This window comes from Siphateles boraxobius, unplaced genomic scaffold, assembly GCF_051911475.1.
Source record: "Siphateles boraxobius isolate OS27281-9 unplaced genomic scaffold, OSU_SipBor_1 53, whole genome shotgun sequence".
In the NCBI taxonomy this organism is placed as follows: Eukaryota; Metazoa; Chordata; class Actinopteri; order Cypriniformes; family Leuciscidae; genus Siphateles; species Siphateles boraxobius.
The window spans coordinates 13,647,501-13,661,429 of NW_027509175.1; the positions used below are offsets into that span (position 1 = coordinate 13,647,501).

The following is a 13,929-nucleotide window of genomic DNA, read 5'->3' on the forward strand; positions in this document are numbered from 1 at the left end:
AAGTGGAAGAGCGTGAACACACACACACACACGCAGGTGCACTGCAGCATTAACCAGCAGCAGCTGACAGATAGAGCAACCAGCAGCGCTAGCGCTAACCAGCTCCAGCTGACATCAACAAACGAACGGTAGCGCAGGAGAAGCTCGGACCAGGGGCCGGTTTCACAAAGATAGACTTTGACTATGGCTTAGATATAGTAGATAGTCAGACTTCAGATAGACATCTAAATCAGACCGTTGCACAAAGCACTTAACCCTTTAGGCGCCAGAGGTTTTTTCCTAAAACGTTCGATTTTGACATCTTAATTTCAAAAGGCTATATCTTAAAAGTGATACAAGATAGAGACTTTCTGTAAATTAGAGAAATATTAAGGATGACCCAAATTTTATGTAGGGATTACATTTTCCCATCTAATTGGCATATTATGACGTCATATGGTGGTGGCAATCTTGGATTATAGAATTTTCATGAAAAATCACATGTTTAAATGATAAAATGCAGCACTTCTTTCCCCCAAAAATGTCCATCACCTTCTGTATGCTATATTGCACAATACTGAATGCTCAGGTATATCGTAAGTAGTAAACAAACTGTGTAAATCATTACTAATAAATGGTAGAAACAAACCGAATGCATGTAGTGGTTGGCCTTTTGCTGTAGAGATTTTCCATTTACTAAATACAGTAGGCACTCTGATTCCATGTATGGGGCACATATATATTATTCATATGACATACAAACACAAGTAGACAAGACCTGTTTAGGTCAAACGCTCACTCGCCACGGCAAGGCACAGATCATGAGTGAGATGATACGAGCAGCGCGGCCAGATCTGCCTCGCGCGCGCGCCGAGTGTGCACAGCTCGGACTACTGTCATTGTCATTGCGACTCCTCACCCTGCCTCCACGTTGTCTCCTAACTGTCCTATGAATACTTCGACCTTGTCTAACATACCCAGTGGTATTAGACTAAGTCTCCACCACAATACTGTCGCCGCGATTGCGGAGAGGATCTGATAAAATGGCTCACTCGCAAACTAGCTCCGCTTTTGATCGCACTGATTCAATGCGCTCTAACTCGAACATTTTGTATAGAAACCTGACGTTTTTTTGATTCGGGGATGAAGTATGACATGTCTGCCATCCAGTGGAGGGGAGGTCGAATGAAATTTGACACCCAATTTGACAAAATCGGCCGTTTTATTCAGTGCCGCATCTTGTCGAGTAAACTCGACCGTGGCGCCTAGAGGGTTAAGACTCTGACCATCTTAAATAGGACTATACTGCAATGCATTCTGGGTAAAATAAGACACTTTTCAAAACAAAAAACATGGCGGATCAAGTAAGCGCATTCAACCGCTCAGTGCAGTTTACCCCAGCGGAAAACATGCGTTTGTTGGAGGAGTATAACAGTTACAAGGACATTTTACATGGCAGAGAATGTAAAATGTAGAATGTAACTTAGAAGAGAATGTAGAAACAAGAAGAAATGTTTAATTTGGAAAAAGATTGCTACGACAGTTAACGGCGTTAATCCGACCGTTGAGCGGAGCGTTAAAGACGTACAGAAAAGATAATATAAACATATTATCGTACAACGTACAGCATAATAAAAAAGAAATATACAAATTATGAGCCATTTTCCCTTTTCCTTTGGCTGTTTGTAATATAACTGATTGTTACTGCTCGTTGCCAAGGTAACAGAGTGTTACTGCTGGTTGTCAAGGTAACAGAGTCTTAAGGTGATGATACACAGGGCAACTTTTTGAGCAATGTTGTTGGGAAATCTTGCCGAGCGATTGTTGCTCGGACACTTTCCCATTGAAAATGCACAATAAATTTATATCTGGATAATTTAGATCGGTCGTGGGCCCCATGTCTCGTCTGGTTGTCCGTTGACCGTAACATTGCCCTGCAACATTGCTCAAAAAGTTGCCCTGTGTATCATCACCTTTAGACATGAGTTAGCCTGGGTTAAGGCGTCTAATTTTTTGGTCTATATTAAGTCAGTCTTTATTTTTGTGAAACAGTCTAACTTGCATTAGACTTGTAGACTTGTCTAACTCTATAGACCGGTCTAAAATAGCTTTGTGAAACCGGCCCCTGGAGTCACGAGTCCGAGCAGATCCTGCACGGATGTTGAAGCCGCTCCACCCCCACGGCAGGGTAAAAGTGAAGTCACATGGACCAAATGCAGGCCGACGTGTCGGAGGCCCCGGTCAGGAAGGAGAGGCTGCAGAATTCATCAAAGTCACTCCCCAGCAGCGGCCCGACGTTAAGCTCAAGTCAGCATTTCATTGTTTTGTGAATGACCTGGGGGATTGACACCCTGCCGAGCGAACACATTCCCCCGCATGTTTGCTCTGGCGAGGGTGCGGCTCGCTTTGGTAGATTGCACTGACAAAAAACAAACGTGCAACCAGTTCGTCTCATTCGAGTTGAGTGTCTATGAATGTCAATCCATCTCAAAAATGACCCTAAATAGTTGAATCTAAGCATTTGACTAAGTAGTTAGCAACAACACGAATCATTAAGAAATATCTTCTATTTAAGAAGAAAAGATAATTATTTTTTGTTATATTATTTATTATTAGAATACATTTTAATTTACTGTTATTTAAAGGCAAGGTTAAGTAGCATTAAATATGAGCGAATACAAATGTATATGATGTAATACTCATATTATTATTATATATTGTTACATTTTATATTATAAATGAGTATACTAAATAAATAAAGTTAGATTTTATATTTAAAACCTGTAAAAAAAAAACAAGCCAAACTTAATTAGGTAAAAAATAACATTAAATATAAACATTAATTTATAAAGCAAAATAAATAAAATAATTATACACCTGAGCCATAATAATAATAATAATGTAAGCTGTATAAATAAATGTTTATTACAAAAATGGATATATAAAATGAAAAGCTACACAACAAATTATTAAAAGGAAAGCAACTTACACTGAATTAATACGATTTTACATGTTTATTATTATTTATTATAATAATGATAAGATAATTCACTATTATTATAATTTATTTGAATGCATTATTTTTTAATCCGTATCTATTAAAAACAACACGATAACTTGATGTAAATAGCATTAAATATGGAAATAAAAAAGAATAATTAATATAATACACATTATGTATTATTTAATTGTATATTAGAAATTAATATAATAACACTAAATAAACAAAAAATAATAGGCCATAGGAATATTGCTAGTACAAGCTATAGATAAATATGTATTGTAGTAGTTAGTAATTAAATCACATAATTAAAAATTGAAAAAAGTAAAGAAAGTTCTTCCTAAAACTTTTTTTTTTAAACTTAGAAATTACCATGTATGAGATTTATCACTTGTAGCTTTGTTACACCAGGATAGAACGTGTTGTAATTTATTGTTTATCTCGATTTAGTCAAAAAAGATTCTATGAATGCTGCAAAATATGATAAAGCGAAATACTAAATATATTTAGAAATCTTTTGAACAAAATCAATAGGCTTGTGTTTATTGATCATGCAACAGACTAAGACCAATGCAGTAAAAACAGAGAGAGCTGTTGACTCTTGTTGACTGTGTTTGGAGACGCGTCGAGTGTTTATCTGACATGTGAGCTGTTATTAGGACACTGTGCCTGGACTGACGGCTGCAACCGGTGCAAGAAACTTGTCAAGCACACACACACACACCACTCGAGAAACAACAACAACAACGGGCTATTCAGTGTCAGGCACACCATCACATGACTCTGGCATTTGTATATTATCTAGGAAGACGGGAACGTCTCTTTTCCATCCCCCACATTTCAGCTCCGCTTCCGGCCTCTCTGTCAATAGTGTCAAACAGCTGCGGTTCAACCGGCTTCTGAGTAACTGGGTCAAAAACGGGACAAATGCATGGTAGTTGGGTACAGTATTGAGAAACTAATGGGAATTTGCTATGAGCAACTCATAAAGATAAGCATCCAAACATCCAGGTATTTCTTTTATCTGTCGCACAAAATATAATCCAATAGGTTAGTTCTACAACATCATTTAATGTCAAATATCTGCCTGCCACAAATTAAACATTACCAACATGTCAACAATTTAAATTCCCCAATTTGTGCTAAACATTCAGTTGTTGGGGGGAAAAGTGCAGGGATTTCTGGGAATATGAACAAAACGAATCAGTGAACAGTAGGGCTGTCACTTTACGTTCGAAAATTGATTGCACAATCGATCGGATCAACCAACACAAGTTTCGAAAACGAAAATAGGGAATCAATTTTAACTGCCTTTTTTTTTTTTTTTACCAAAAATGTGTTTTAGTGTGACAGATCAATACAGTGCACAGAACATGTAGGATGTTGGGAAATAACAATGTCTTTTCTGTTAACCAAATGCTTTTTAATATTCGCTATTACTTCAGTGCAAGTGAACAAGCGCGTTGTTACCGTTATTTGTTGCTTAGTGACGTGTGTGTTTTCAAGCAAGCCAGAAATGCGCAGATTCTGCGCAACACGCTGTATTTAATATATCATGAGGACTCACGAGTTGCGTATTTGCGCTAAATCCACGCAGATTTGGCTTACACGAACTTCCCCAGCAAAGTGAGTAAACATAGAAACACGCAAAATTGGCTCGTGATATGAGAGCGTTACCCGCCAAAGTTCATTTTTATCCGAATTTGGCGTGTGTCCATTTCAATCCTTGAATGTTGCACTCCTGTTTGTCACCTTGCAAAAAACTTCACGCCAATAAATCATCAGAAATATTGCTGACTTGTGCGCGTCTCAAGCGCCCTCCTTACGTTCGTCCTAATGCCTGTTAGTTGTCCGTGGATTTGCCAATATTTGGTGTTGAAAATGGAAATGTCTTTAGACATGGAAAAATCGATTTTACAATCGATTCAATGAACACATATGTCTCAAAAATCGAACAGGATTTTTTCACGAAAGTGACAGCCCTAGTGAACAGTATGAATGAACCAATTCACTAAAATGAATTGAATCTAGCCAATAGGACTTGTTGCTGGAAAAAATCAACAATTTTGAACAACAGTCACGTTACTAAAAATGCGCAAACTTAGAAGCGTAGTAACTTTACACGTTAATTTCCCACTTTGTTCGCAACATTCAGTTATTAGAGCAATAGAACGAGGGAAAAAAAATTAACTAGTTAGCATTATTTCAGTAGTAAGATTATTTCTAGTGGTGTAACGAAACCCTCATGTCACGATTCGATACATATTACGAAACTGAACTCACGGTTGTTGGACTTGGTGCTGGAAACCCAAAGCACAATATTGAAAATATTCATGATTCTGAAGCTGAAAATACAGAATTATTTTAGATGAATTTGCTTGAACTCTTTCACTGACTAGATATATTTAAATAATGTAGGCCAATTTTTACTCATAACAATAAGACATTTGGCATTATCAGGACCCACAAATATTCCCCCATTACATTATTATACATTATATTCAACATTACATATAGTAGTTTAATGTAGTAATGACACTGACACTTTCACACACAGTAATTTTCATTTTGGGTGAACTATACACAATACAGATTGTTGCATTTTTGTATTGCGATATATTGTGACACGATATATTGTTACTAGGGATGTTACAGTGAGGATATTTTCCCACTGGTTAATCGACGTGTGACAACAGGGGTAATACCGGTATCACCGGCGAGAGCTTTTAAATAGCTAATTTTAAAGGCAAATGTAAAATGCGCGCGTTTGCACGGGCATGCATATAGTGCGGTCATGCGGAGCAGCACCGTTTTGTTATTGTGCCCTGAATTGGCGCTAATTTGAAAACGAAACTAATTTTTTTTTACATTGCTTATAAAAAGCTGGTGCGGCAGCACTTCACTTTTAAATTAGCATCAATTCATCCTTCGCAGGGAGTTTGATTGACATGCGTTCTGACCAATCAAAATCCACCATTTTTGTCTGACAAAGCAGTCAGGAGAGTTAGTAGATTAACGTCGGTAGATTTGAACTTGGCTTGAAACTGAGGCAATCTGTCACGACACATTAAAAGCCACAAAACGCTAGGCCTATTTATTGTTTAATTTTCTTTGACTGACCAAATTTTGAAAGTTGAGACTTTGTTTCATATTAAATATGACCTGCTCCTGGCTGTCAGCGCGTTGTCAGTGTCCTCTATTTTTCACTGCTTGAGAACATGGGTTGAATCCGAAATCGCCCCCTAAACCCTCATTCACTAAGTCAGGCCTATTCCCTACGTTAGTCCACTACTACTGTTCACTTGAAGGAGTGAATGAAAACGAGTGAGAGTGTGTTTGTGTGTGTGTGTGTGTGTGTGTGTGTGTGTGTGTGTGTGTGTGTGTGTGTGTGTGTGTGTGTGTAATAGGCAGGACTTAACGGATACTGCGTAATTGCGTTAAATATTTTTAACGCTTTAAACTTTTTTTTTTCGGTGCCGCGGTGTGCAAGTGATGAAACTGGTAACACCGACTATCGTAGCAAGCCTAATTGTTACCCCCCTAATTATGTCATTTCAAATCCCAAAACCAGTCCCAATCAGTGTTTGTGACTCTATCAGTGTTTTTCTCCTATACTGCATTACGCTCACAACTGAAAATGTGAGCGTAATGCAGTATAGGAGGAAAAACACTGATGTAACTCGTTACTGAAAAAGCCGCAAAGTTATTAGCATAACAAGTTACTTCCCAGCACTGATTCGCTGGCCTTCTTTTAATATCATGGCCTTGAATATGAAGTCATGCTGCGGTCAAGCAGGAAATTTGCTGTGCTGCATTGTCTATAAAAACGGAAAACATAGCCAGTACCAGAGGACTCTCGGCTGGATCTCTTTGTTCTGGTCCGGACAGGACACACAGCACAATGCAACACACACCTGCATTTTTTAAAGAAAAGCAGCAGAATCTCACAGCACCCGTGCAAACGCTGAGGTCGGCAGGAAGGCGTCACAATGAAACAGTGAACGTTACAAATGAGCCCACTGACCAGATTCATTATCTGTTAATGCAGAACACATGGCTGATTGGAAAACAACTCGGGCTTTTGTGCATCTTCACAAGGTCAACGCAGTCAGAGGAACTCACGAGTCTCCACACACCTCGAGTCCCGACTCGAGCGAGAGAATCTGATGAACGTCGACTCCCAGGGGCCAAAGACCCCGGCTCAATGGGCCCCTGTGTTTTCCAGATTGAATTAATAAAGCAATACGCTGAATATCTCAGTTCAACCCAACCAAACAAGATACAACAAATTAATGGATTCTGGGTCGGGTCTGGAGCAGTTTTTCTTATACAGTAGTATATCTATAAGTTTTCAATTAATAGGGATGGGCGCTTTATCAGAAATTGATATTAAATATATATTGAATATTGCAATTGAATATTGAATATTGCAATATTTATGCATTTGATCTAAAACTGTTTAAAGCAAAGAGTAAAAAATCTGTGTTGTAAAAAATCAAGTAATGTTTTCCACACTGTTTTTCATTGAATCAACAGAAGGAAGGAATATTAATAATTGATTATTTAATTATTTTGATTTATATGCACCAATATAACAGTACACAGTATGTAATAAAAATATTTTTTAAAAATACATAAAACATTTTAATGAAAAAAAAAAAAACATGTGGACCACTTAATGCTATTTGGGAGATTTGATTCACACAAATGAATCGGAGATCTGAATCAATTCATAAAAAAAAAATCAGAGACTTAAATCAGTTAAAAAAAATCTAAGCCGTTGTTAAAATATACATTAAAAATACATATAAACAAATAGGCTATATTGTCACGAACACTCTCATATTATAAATATCCAATGGCATGTTTTGAGAAAATTAACGACCAATAAAAATTCTACATCAAAATTATTGTTGCTTTCTTTTATATCTCCAGTAAAAATATCCCCCAAAAATACGGTGAATATTCTATATATTGCCCCGCGCTATCAATTAATAATAAAACATAAAAAAAATTATAAAAGATTATTAAAAAAAGATATGTAATTTCAAAAAAAGTAAAGGTTAGATATATTTTATATAAATACTTTATTTTTGACAAATATTTTATTTTTGAAAATCTATTTTGAGAAACTTGCTCAAAGAAGACCAAAAAGGGATTTAGCAATTTAGGGTGGAGGTTTGGTTTAGTCTGTGACATTGAATCACATGACGCACCACATGGCAACCCCCCAGAAAGCCCTATGATGTGCAAAACGGATTGGTCGATTGTGCTAACTGGAGGCAGTTGTTAACACATTAGGTAGCCATCATCTCTGACAGACCTGAACTGCCATAACAGACCGCAAGTCGATGGCAAATTACAGTAATTCACCAGATATTTGACACAAGTATACCTCACCACTGAATAACAGAGAAGAGACAGCTCGAAAAAATAGTTCTGCAGCACTACAAGCTGACGTTGCCAAAATAAATTAAACTTTTAATCTGTGAACTGAAAAGTCTGATCGTGCATGACCACGGGTTAATATGATTGCAGAAGCTTTGGCTAATTTAAATGCACATAGAAAAACAATACAAGGATTTCAGTAAATCATTTTAAACTGTTACATATCAGCTTTAGGCCTGAGATAAAACTCATTCAATGCAGCTTTCAAAATATCCATCTTTATACAACCCCTATAGGAAGAAAACGAGCTCAGTGTTGGAGATCGCCCACATGTCTCGTAACACTATCCTCTGACACTGACCTACATAGTGACCTTGTCTAAATTGCGAGATAAACTGCGAGTGTTTAAGCTGTTGACGATTGTTTTTGAAGGGCGGGACTGCAGCGCACATGAAGGTAAGTATCATCTTAAGTCTATTATTCCTGCGAGAGATCGCAGTTTTACTGCGCATTTGTCAATGTCACCGGCGCAGTGTTTTCACTGCATTAAAACATGTATTGCTCGGCTCATGGCCTTCTGTGTCGTGAAACATAACGTGACCCAGATTAAACATAAAGATCAAGAATATGATAAAAGACAATGTTTAATAAATAATTCACAATATTATTAATAATAGTCGTCACTACATTATTTATCTTTTTTTTTTTTTTTAAGTGTTGCTAGGGTGTTTATGGCAGGGTTTTTAATTAAACTAATTTAAAAAAATTTAATTAATTTATTAAAAAACATTTTCACAAATATTAATTTTTTTATTATTATTTCAGCTAGCTGCTAAGGAAACATTTTTCATTTCAACTTGTAAAATAACTAATACAAATTTATTGAAAAATATATAGATATATTTAAAAAATGTATAATGAAAATGACAAAAACAATAAAATTACGACAACTTTGACCACAATAAACCGGGCGTGTCGTCTTTGACACATCTAACTGTATTCATGTTACAGTAACTCTTCAACCATTTGCACTATCAAAATAATTCAAATTGCTCCTGACAGAAGACGGCTTACGCTTTTCCGCAATATACAGTATATCTTGGTAATTTCATCAGCAGCTTTGGGGAGAGTGGGATGGCAGGGTTATGGCAGAGATACGGAGCGAGATTTTTAGGAAATCAGATTTTTTTGATTTTTTAAAAACAATATTGTTAGCAGTGTTTTAATTAGCATACTATGCCTTAAACCCCTCTTAAATGAATCTCCATGAACACCCTTATTAAACCACCTATTTATTAGCCTGACCAGATGATTTTGCGAATCTGTTGATTTGGTGCATTATTATAGAATTGATGTAAATAATCATTAACGGTGAATAAACATTATGAACTATACGTTTGTCTTTCTGAACGGGTGCGTGAGGATGCTATATGGTACTGAAGAGTGCGTTTCATCGCAATGCCCTGTTCGCTTTGACGTGTGCGTGTTTAATCTTTGAAGGTCTAAATGCAGAGAATTTTGTCATGCACTCTTGTACCCGAGGCTGAATGTAAAGCACTAGCATCTAAACACCCTCTGACTCCGCCTACTACTGTAGCCACGCCCCAAACTCTCACTATAGGTTGAGCTGGAAAGTGATTGACAGATCTCTCAAGGTTTAGATGGTGCCTGGGAGGCTCAATGTTACCGTGTTGGGAGGGATAAACCCATGAATGCCATACTAATAGTACTCAATAAACAATTCGTTCGGGTCACATGACGTCACTGTAGCTTTGCGCCGCCATCTTTATGAACGACGGTCTCAGTAATGCCTGCAATATGTTGTGCAGTTGGCTGCAACAACAGCCGAAAGAGAAACCCCGAACTGGTATTTTATTCTATACCAAAAGAAAAGGATAGAAGAAAGAAGTGGTTAACTGTCATTTGAAGAGATCACTGGACATGTCTCATCTCATCAGAAGCGTGCAGCCATAGACCCCTATACAGCGCATGAGTAATGAATTGAGCTCTGTTTCGTGTCTGAATGGACAAAAATACACACAACATTATGTTTAAATGTCCGTTTTGGAGAGTATTCAAGTAAAATATGTTGGTTATGTCTAAAACAGAGTTGTCATCCAGTCTCTTTGGTAGAGAGAGAGAGACACGAGGAAAAAAACAAAGCAAATGTAAATTATAGCAGCCGGAAAAATTATCGAGCTCATTTTTTTTTATTGTGCGATTAATTGATTTATTGACTATCGCGACAGGCCTAATCCAGATTAATGACAGCCGTGAGCCGTGGCTAACATTTGGCAAGCTACCAGCTGTTAGCCACTTAGCTAGCTAACAACTTGGTACCTAGTCAGAGCAAACTACCACCAAAATCATACATTTTTTTTTTTTTTTATAATACCTACACTTCCCATGATTAAATATAAATGCTTGGTGGCCAGGTGCCACACTTTTACGTCTTTTACCCATCCAGCCACAGCATATTGATATGCATAGGTACTCTTGAAAGCCTTCAAGCGATCCTACTGTATGCGGAGGGGTTATGCACAAGATAAATATATATATATATCATGGAAGACAAATTGGGGCAAGTCTGGGGCAGATAATAGTGGACAAAAGAAAACTGGGGGTAACAAATAAGGATTAAAAAAAAAAAAAATTAAATAAATAAAAATTTTTAAAAAAAATTATTTCTATAATTAAAATGTTCTCCAGGTATCTCTCTCTCTCTCTCATTCAAATGGGCAGTTTGGGCGGCCATACCGGGCCAGATCGGTCGTAAATATGGCGGCGTTCTATTTGGTAGTGACGTAGGTGGCATCTATGAATACACTGGGTAAAGAGAATGTATTTTAACATAAAATTGTACATACTTCACCTTCAACAGAAAAGCATGGGCTAAAATCTGACACTTTAATTATTGCTCACTGCATTTGTTTTGCAGATGGTCACGGTTCTAAAAACAGCACGGGCATTTACCGAAACCCACTGCCAGGCCGTATATTACGGACGTGGCATGGTAACGTTAGATGGAAAGATATAAAACTGGCTAGATGAGAGAGCAGCGCTGCCCTTTCGGTCTCCATAGGTCAGCTTTATTTGAAGTGTGCAGTATGCAGTGTGGCAGAGCTGACACATGCACTCTAATTTGAGAGTGCTGCACTAAGACAAGCTATTAGCCAGCAACACAAAAAGTGTCCTCAAAAAATGTGTTGACGTTCACTCGATCAATTACCTAGTGCAGCAAGTTCCCGTGCTTCATTTACATAATAATAATTCCCTAGAAACTGATCACAGTCAAAAATGGTGTTTATGCACACAAAGTGAACTTTGGTTCCAACTTTAAAATCCATCGATATACACACCTGTGAACGCACAGTGAATGTGATAACTAGCTACAATTTTCACATATATAGTCAGAAGAATCACAATTACCATATTTTCTAGAATTTTAAGTCTGCATGTGTTTGTCAGAAGGGAAATGCTTATAAATGCACATGCAAATGCGCTAAGTTGCTTTGTTGTAATTGTGTATTATTATTATTATTAATTAACCTGTTAACCTTCAAGGCCACTTTTGAAAAATCCCCAGAAATGGCATACCCAAACTTAAACAGATACAGTTCATGAACCCTTTGCACTAAAAGCACAAGTATGATCTCATTTGAAAGCTGACACCTAGTAGTTTATTGTAAATGTAGAAATAATTATTGTCATAATGAAAAAAAAATGTTTAAATAGCTTCAAAGTTTTGTAAAGTTATTAGAAATTTACTTTTATGAAACATCTTCATAAAAATAAAATTGAAGTTGGCCCTGGAGGAATCTAGAAATGCACTGCAGCTAAAGCCATATGTGTGACCATTTTATATTTAAAATCTGAAAATGATAAGTCTAAAACTCTGTATTTAGTTAAATGTTTTTCAAGATCATGTCAAATTACTTTATTTTGATTAGACTCTAAAATGCAAACTGATGTTTAGTCATCTTCTGAGTCATCTAATCAGTCTATTGTCTCTATTATTTTGTGGTGCAAACGAGCCCCATTCAGAGTCAGTCTCTCCCTGCACACATTTACACCTCTCCAGACTGGTTATGGCTCTAAATATGCATTTCTTTTGTCTGCATTATAGCTACTAACGACTGGCTATTCACAGGCTATGCATAGGGTTTCAAACCCTAATTTCTTTTATCAAAGTTCTCACTAAATATTTGAAACTGGTATCAAATGCACTGAAACATTTCAGTAAGCATTCCTATTTAGAAAAAAATCATAAAACAATAACTGCTGGTGGCAGGTGCACCTGGGCTAGCTAGCATGTTAGCTTAGCACACCATCAATACACGACCATTTATGAGATTAAAACCATGTTTGTGCTCCAAACTTACTTTATAACGCAAGTCGAGTGTTTTAAATAATCTTCTGTGATCTAATTTGGCTTCAGATAAAAAAAAATCCGACAGAAAATGTATTATTTATAGTGTTCTGCACGATGATGAAATCTATATCGATTAGCATTGCATTATAAATATAATCTATTATTATGAAATACCTGGCATGGCTTGAAGAACACAGGTAACTCAAATATCATTGCAATCATGTTTATTGTCTTCAAAACATCTTTATCTGCATGTTACAGCGATCTCTGTCAGCTACTTTCTGTATCAGTGACGTCCTGGAATGTCACATGACTATGGGTCTTCTTCGTGATCCATATATGGACTGTTATTGTGCATATAGCGCCCTCAGGCTATTGGTATGAATTGAAAACACAGCACATCTCAGTAAGAAGCGATCATAATGATTACGTCGACGCATTTGGGTATAAATTCAACAAATATTATTCCTGTCTATAGAAATATGATGTGAATCTATGAGAATATATCAATATTTCTCCAAGTCTGCACATTTTTGAGCTAAAGCCCTGAGGGACGATGTTTTGCGAATCGCTGTCATGACGACAGCACGGAGTGTTTTTTATGAATGGACCAGCTGACGCTCATAATTCATATTAAAGGTATCGACTCATTTTTTCATTTCATAACTCCTGACACAAATTAAGACATAACTGTCACTATAAGTTTCTCAGAATACAATAGTGGTCAAATACTGAATCTTGAGTATTATATCTTTTTAATGATGTATAGTTTGTCAAGGTATAACATTAAATCTGATAGTAAATTTGAACTAAATAAAAAAAAAAACGCTTCAGTGCGCCGACGCTCTGGAAACGGTTAACAGGTTAATGTAATTATTTATCTAAAATTGGTATCGTTTATCACATTGCTGTTGGTCCTGTTTAATAAAACTAAGAAAAGGCCCATGCAATAGTGAACTTACGTATTATAAAACAAAGTTCCAGCTCTAAAATTTGTCAATATACACAACTGAATGCAATAACTAGCTAAATAGCAACAAAAATAGCCTATAGTTTCACTCATGAAATATAATATTAGGTGGAAGAATCACAATTATCATTTTTCTGGAACATTAAGTGCCTTGTTTTGTACTCAACTCTGATTGGCCAATGATGTAAAATGCAGAAAAATGCACATCTGTGACAGCAA

The 13,929-nt window shown here is 36.6% G+C and overlaps 1 protein-coding gene across 39 annotated transcripts in view; it reads right to left on the reverse strand.

The window, feature by feature from the left end:
- Positions 1–13,929, reverse strand: part of mbnl2 (muscleblind-like splicing regulator 2) — an 87,300-nt gene that overhangs the window by 46,836 nt on the left and 26,535 nt on the right. The gene's annotated exons all lie outside the window — the stretch shown is intronic.